This window comes from Schistocerca nitens, chromosome 2 (genome assembly GCF_023898315.1).
Source record: "Schistocerca nitens isolate TAMUIC-IGC-003100 chromosome 2, iqSchNite1.1, whole genome shotgun sequence".
Taxonomy (NCBI): Eukaryota; Metazoa; Arthropoda; class Insecta; order Orthoptera; family Acrididae; genus Schistocerca; species Schistocerca nitens.
In genome coordinates this window covers 913601170-913607369 of record NC_064615.1, presented here as the reverse complement: position 1 = coordinate 913607369, position 6200 = coordinate 913601170, and positions in this window count along the sequence as shown.

Below are 6200 nucleotides of genomic sequence, written 5' to 3'. Positions count from 1 at the left end.
GGAATAAGATGGGCGAAGGGAGGAAGGAGCACATGGACGGAAGGGGGAGGTGCTGATGAACAGAGAGAGGGGAGAGGAGTGGATGGACAGAGAGAGGGGAGAGAAGGAGATGGACAGTGAAAGGGGGGAAGGAGAGAAAGGGCTAATGGAAGACTGAAATAAATAAATACCCGGGTAACGCCGGGTACTTAGCTAGTATTATGATATAACGAGCTTCAGTCCCTCCGTACTTCTGTCCTCCCAGGTTCTAACAAGCTGAGTGTGCGTCGTCACTCGTTTCAACATTGTAAACAGAAAAATAAAAACTCCGACTGCTACTCTCAAAAATCTCTCTCTTACCACACGTCTCGAACAGGCATTGGCAGATTGAAAATGGAGAATCGGGCGATACGTATTTCTGAACGAGACAAGGATGTTGTGACTGTGTCTCAGAGGACCTGAGTCGCCCTTTTTGTAACGAATTACCAGCCGCCACTCTGTATCACATCGGCTGATTTCTTACATAAATGCACCTTTATGTTTGTGATGTGCGCGCTTGACAACACGTACGTGGCGGTGCGATAATACATGCAGCGATATGAAGCTGATTCACAGTTCCGAAACCACCGATAATGGCACCGTAATCTATAGACATGGTGAAAAAATAGACGATCGCCTGTATACAGAACCAATCGTACTGGTCACAGAAATTCCTGTGTGCACCTAACAACATGCGATTTATTTCTGTTATATGAAAGAAAATCATTTACGGTGGAATACAAGTCTGAAGAAAGACGCATGGCGCAAAAATCATGGTGTTCTCATCTGTCGATTTACTCGTAGATGAGGAATTATCTCGTTCAACACCAGAGTTCAAGCTTTAAGCGTAATTTAGACGATGGAGCACGCCAACTGATCAAGGTATAGGAAGGTTACGGAGCTAGATTAATCACGAGACACTTTGAAGGGAACAGTGTTCAAAACGTACAAAACAGAGGAGAGGCACATAAAACAGGACAATAATGAAAATTAATAATAAAAGTAATAGCGTGTGGTGATCTATATCTACACCGTTTTATCTACAGTGAGCGGGATATCATTCCTAAAGCCAAACTGATCATCATCTAACACATCCTCAGTTATCTTTTCCACTCGTCTGTATATTATTCTTGTCAGCAACTTAGGGCCGCACGGGGTAGCCACGTGGTGTGAGGCGCCTTGCCACGGTTCGCGCGGCTCCCCCCTGTCGGAGATTCGAGTCTTCCCTCAGGCATGGGCGTGTGTATTGTCCTTAGCGTAAGTTAGCTTAAGGACCGATGAGCTCAGCAGTTTGGTCCCATAGGAACTTACCAAAAATATCCAAAATTTTCAGCGACTTGGATACATGGGCTGTTAAGCTGATTGTGCGATAATTCTCGCATTTGTCAGCTCTTGCAGTCTTCGGAAGTGTGTGGATGATATTTTTCCGAAAGTCAGATGATGTGCCGCCAGACTCATACATTCTACACACCAACGTGAACAGTCGTTTTGTTGCTGCTTCCCCCAATGATTTTAGCAATTCTGATCCATTCTGCCTTATTTGAGATCTTTTAAATTCTAATTGTAATTCTGTATCCCCTATCTCTTCTAAATCGACTCCTGTTTGTTCTTCAATCACATCAGACAGGTCCTCCCCCTCACAGCGACCTTCAATGCACTCTTACCACCTATTCCCTCTCCCCTCTGCATTTAACAGTGGAATTCCCGTTGCACCTTTGATGTCAGCATCCTTGCTTTTAATTTCACCGAAGGTTGTTTTGACTTTCCTGTATGCTGATCAGTCCTTCCGACATCATTTATTTTCTGATTTCTTCATGTTTTTGATGCAGCCTTAGCTTCTCCGCACTTCGCATTTAGACTCACGTTCAGAAAAAAACAGAACACCATGAATGACTAGAGATGGGACATTTATATTCACATGACACGTACATTAGTGTGTTGTGCAGAAATGGTTAACATTTAAACCATGTCAGTCTGCGGGTTGAAGGTCAACATCGATATCGCGTCGCAAAACCACCTACTCGTAAAATGTGCCTTTCGTTGTCGCTATAACCCGAAGATAATGGATGCCACGCTGACGTATGAGTGAACCGTACCGTCAAATCAGTGAGTTTGAAAGAGGGCCCATTATTGGCATGAGTGAACGTGGTGCATCCCTCCGTTAAATTGCTGCTCTTGTGGGACGCTGTATTTCGGCAGTGCAACTGGCGTGTCCAGAAAGGTTCATGGAAGGCAGTAGAACACGACGAGATGGGTCAGGTCGCACCACCCAGAACAGCCCCCAAGAAGATTGACCTCTCATCCGAATGGCGCTGCAGGATACTTATGCGTACTTTTCGGGTCTGGCGCAACAGTGGAACAATTTAAGACCTCGTGCACTATCAGGGATGACAGTCCGTAGCCGTTTATTACGGCATGGGTTACGTGCGGGTCGTTCACTTCCCCTTCTACCTTTGACGAATATGCAGAAACGTGCTAGAGGGCAATGGTGTATGGAACGACGTCACTGGTGACAGGAATGGCATCAGATAGTATTTTAGGACGAATCCAGGTTCTGTTGGTTTCAAAATGATGGCCGCATTTTGGTTCGTCACAGACAGGGGAAGCGACATCACAGCGACTGCAATCGAACAAGACATAAAGCGCGCACTCAAGGCTTTATGGTGTGCGGTGCTATTTTGTGCAATCACATATCAACACTGTAACTAGTGTGACCTACGTGAATGACACTCTGCGACCCGTAGCCTTACCCTTTCTGCAGAACACCCTCTACGCCATTTTTCAGCACGACAAGGCACGACCACATGTTGATGCACAGACATGTCCCTTCTTGGTGTTACAGGATGTGAGCCTTTAGTCCTGGCCCGCCAGACCACTAGACGTGTGGGGTATCTCTAGTCGTTCAAGGTGTTCTGTTTTTTTCTGATCATGAGTGCATTTCATTTCTCATCGACTTGTATTGCTGTATTCCTGAATTTCCCCGAACACTTATGTACTTCCTTCCTCCCTCGACCATCTGAAGTATTTCTTCTGTTACCCATAGATTCTTCGCAGTTATCTTCTTTGTATCTATGTTTTTCTTCCCAACTTCTGTGATTGTTCATTTTAGAGATGTCCATTCCTCTTTAGCTGAACTGCCTACTGAGCTAGTCCTTATTGCTATATCTATTACCTTAGAGAACGTCAAGCGCATCTCGTCATTCCTTAATACTTCTATACTTCTGTATCCAACTTCTTTGTGTACTGATTCTTCCTGACTAATCTCTTAAGCCTCAGCTTACTTTTCATCACTACTACTTTGTGATCTGCATCTATACCTGCTCCTAGGTTCACCTCACAATCCAGTAATCGATATCGGAATCTCTGCCTGACCACGACGTAATCTAACTGAAACCTTCCTGTATCACCCGATCTTTTCCAAGTATACTTCCGCCTCTTGTGATCCTTTGACAGAGAATTCGCTATTACTAGCTTAAATTTATTATAAAACTCAATTAGCGTTTCTCCTCTCCCTCATTCCTTGTACCAAGCCGATATTCTCCCGTAATTCTTTCTTCTACTCCTTCCCCTACAACTGCATTCAGGTCCCCCATGACTATAAGATTTTCATTTCACATTTCATATTGCATTTCCCGTTAACTATTCTCATATACTTTCTCTATCTCTTGCGGCGTCGGCATTTGTACCTCAACCATCGTTGTCGGTGTTGGTTTGCTGTCAATTCTGATGAGAACACCCCTATCACCGAAGTGTTCACAGTATCACACACTCTGCCCTACCTTCCTATTCATAAAGATTCCTACTCCCGGTATTCCATTTTGTGCTGCTGTTGATATTACTCTATAATCATCTGACCAGAAATGCTTGTGTTCCTTCCATTTCACTTTGCTGACCCCTAATATATCTAGGTTGAGCATATGCATTTCCCTTTTCAGATTTTCTAGCTTCCCTACCACGTTCAAGCTTCATACATTCCAAGCCCCGACTCGTAGAACGTTATCCTTTCGTTGTTCACTCAATCTTTTTCTCACGGTCATCTCAACCTTGGCAGTCTCCTACTGAAGTTCCGAATAAGGGGCTATTTGGGAATCTTTTGCCAATGGAGAGATCACCATGTCATTTTTTCAATTACAGACCAAATGTCCTGTGGATACACGTTATGTTTCTTTAATGCAGTAGTTTCCATTGTCTTCTGCAACATCATGCCTTTGGTCAATGCTGATTCTTCCGTCGTTAGGGGTAGTTTCCCACCCCAAGGGCAAGAGAGTGCTCTGACCCCGTTTGACAAGGCTGTTGGCAGAACGAAGGGACTTCTTATGCCGGAAGTCTTCGGCCACCAATGCTGATTATTAATGAAAATTTTAGCGATGGCAGGGTTTGAACTCGGGACCGAGGACGTAGACCACGGGTGCTTACTGTTTTCATACCTGGATCTCTCTCTACAGCTTTTACTCCCTACACTTCTCTCCATTACCAAATTGACTCTTCCTTGCTGCCTTAGAATGTGTCAGTGGACCCCTTATTTTAGTCGTGCCATTACTTTACTTTTTCTCCTTTTCGATTCTGTACCTCCTCGTTAGTTATTCTAATTACCTATGCAATCTTCAGCATTCGCTTGTAGCACAAGGTTTCAAAATCTTCTATTTCAGTCTTGTTTGAACTATTTGGCGTCCACGTTTCAGTGCTGTACAGGGCTATACTGCAGACAGATATTTTCAGAAAAGGTTTTTTAACATTTATGTCCATATTAGACGTTAACAATTTCCTCTTTTGTGGAGAAGCTTTTCATACTGTTGCCAGTCGGCCTTTTATATGCTCTCTACTTCGTCCATGATCAGTTATTTTGCTCCTCTAATAAAAGAAAACTCATCTAGTACTGTAAGTATATCATTTCTCAATCACATCCACTTGACTACGTTCCATTGCCATTGTTTTGTTTTTTCTGATATTCGTTTTGTAATTGCTGTTCCTTTTACGTCTCTGAGAGAGTTGCAACCTCAATGATTTTATTTGTTCTTCCTGAATATTAATTCCCTCTGCGGATTTTTCTTTGGTTTCGTTTACTGCTTGCTTAATGTACAGATTAAACAGCACCTGGAATAGACTACGTCACTGTTTCAGGATCATCTCAACTACGGCTTCCTTTTCATATCCTTCGACTTAATAACTGAATTCTCGTTTCTGTACAAATTACCAACGACCTTTCGGTCTCTGTGTTATACTCCACTAGAGCCAAAATTTCAATGACTGTAGTCCAGTCAACATTGTCGAAAAATTTCTCCAAAACTTCAAAAGTATCAGGGATGAGTTATAGGTCAGTAGTGGAATCAAGCAGATTTGAAACTTCCTGGGAGAATAAAACTGTTTGACAGACCGGGACTCGAACATAGGATTTTTGCTATAAATGTAGACTTGATTTCCTGGTTTGTCTTCTGAGATCAGAGATGTCTGCATTGCCTCGCATGTTCCCGTATTTCGTGCAGAGTAAGAAATGAAGACACCAGACAATCTACCAAAATACATTCAGAATTCGTGCACGCCCAGGAAAGGCAGCTGGCGATACATACTTGATATACAAACAATAGACGGTGTGGCCCGTCAGTCTGTTAATATTTGGAAATTCACTAATTCATGGACTAATGTAGGTACAGAGGTAAAAATTGACACACATGCCTGAAATGATACAGATTTTTTATTGAAACCAAAAATAGTGCACAAACTGGCCAACAGATGGCGCTGGACAACAACACCTGATTGACGCTGCATGAGAATCGTGTATACTCGTAAAATGAGTTGTAGTGACAGTGGATGCCAGATCATCCTTACCGTGGCTAATAGAGACCTGCTGGAAGACACGACTTTCATAAAGGATGCCGCTCCACCCCGTCTCTTGCGCACATCGTTCCTTGAATATAGCGTGTTGCGCCGCCACGTACGTCCCCAGACCTGTGATTATTGGTTGTGGGGTTACCTGAAGTCGTTAAGTCTACTACGATTATCCGGCCTCATTACGGATGCTAAAAGACAATATCTGACGGCAATTTATCACCGTACCAACCTGGTAAACTGAATAGTGCTGTTTAAAAATCGTCCCTCGACTACAGATAATGTTGATGAATGATGGCTGACATGCCGAACATTTGTTGTAAAGAACATCGTCTTTGTTACCAATCACTTCTTAC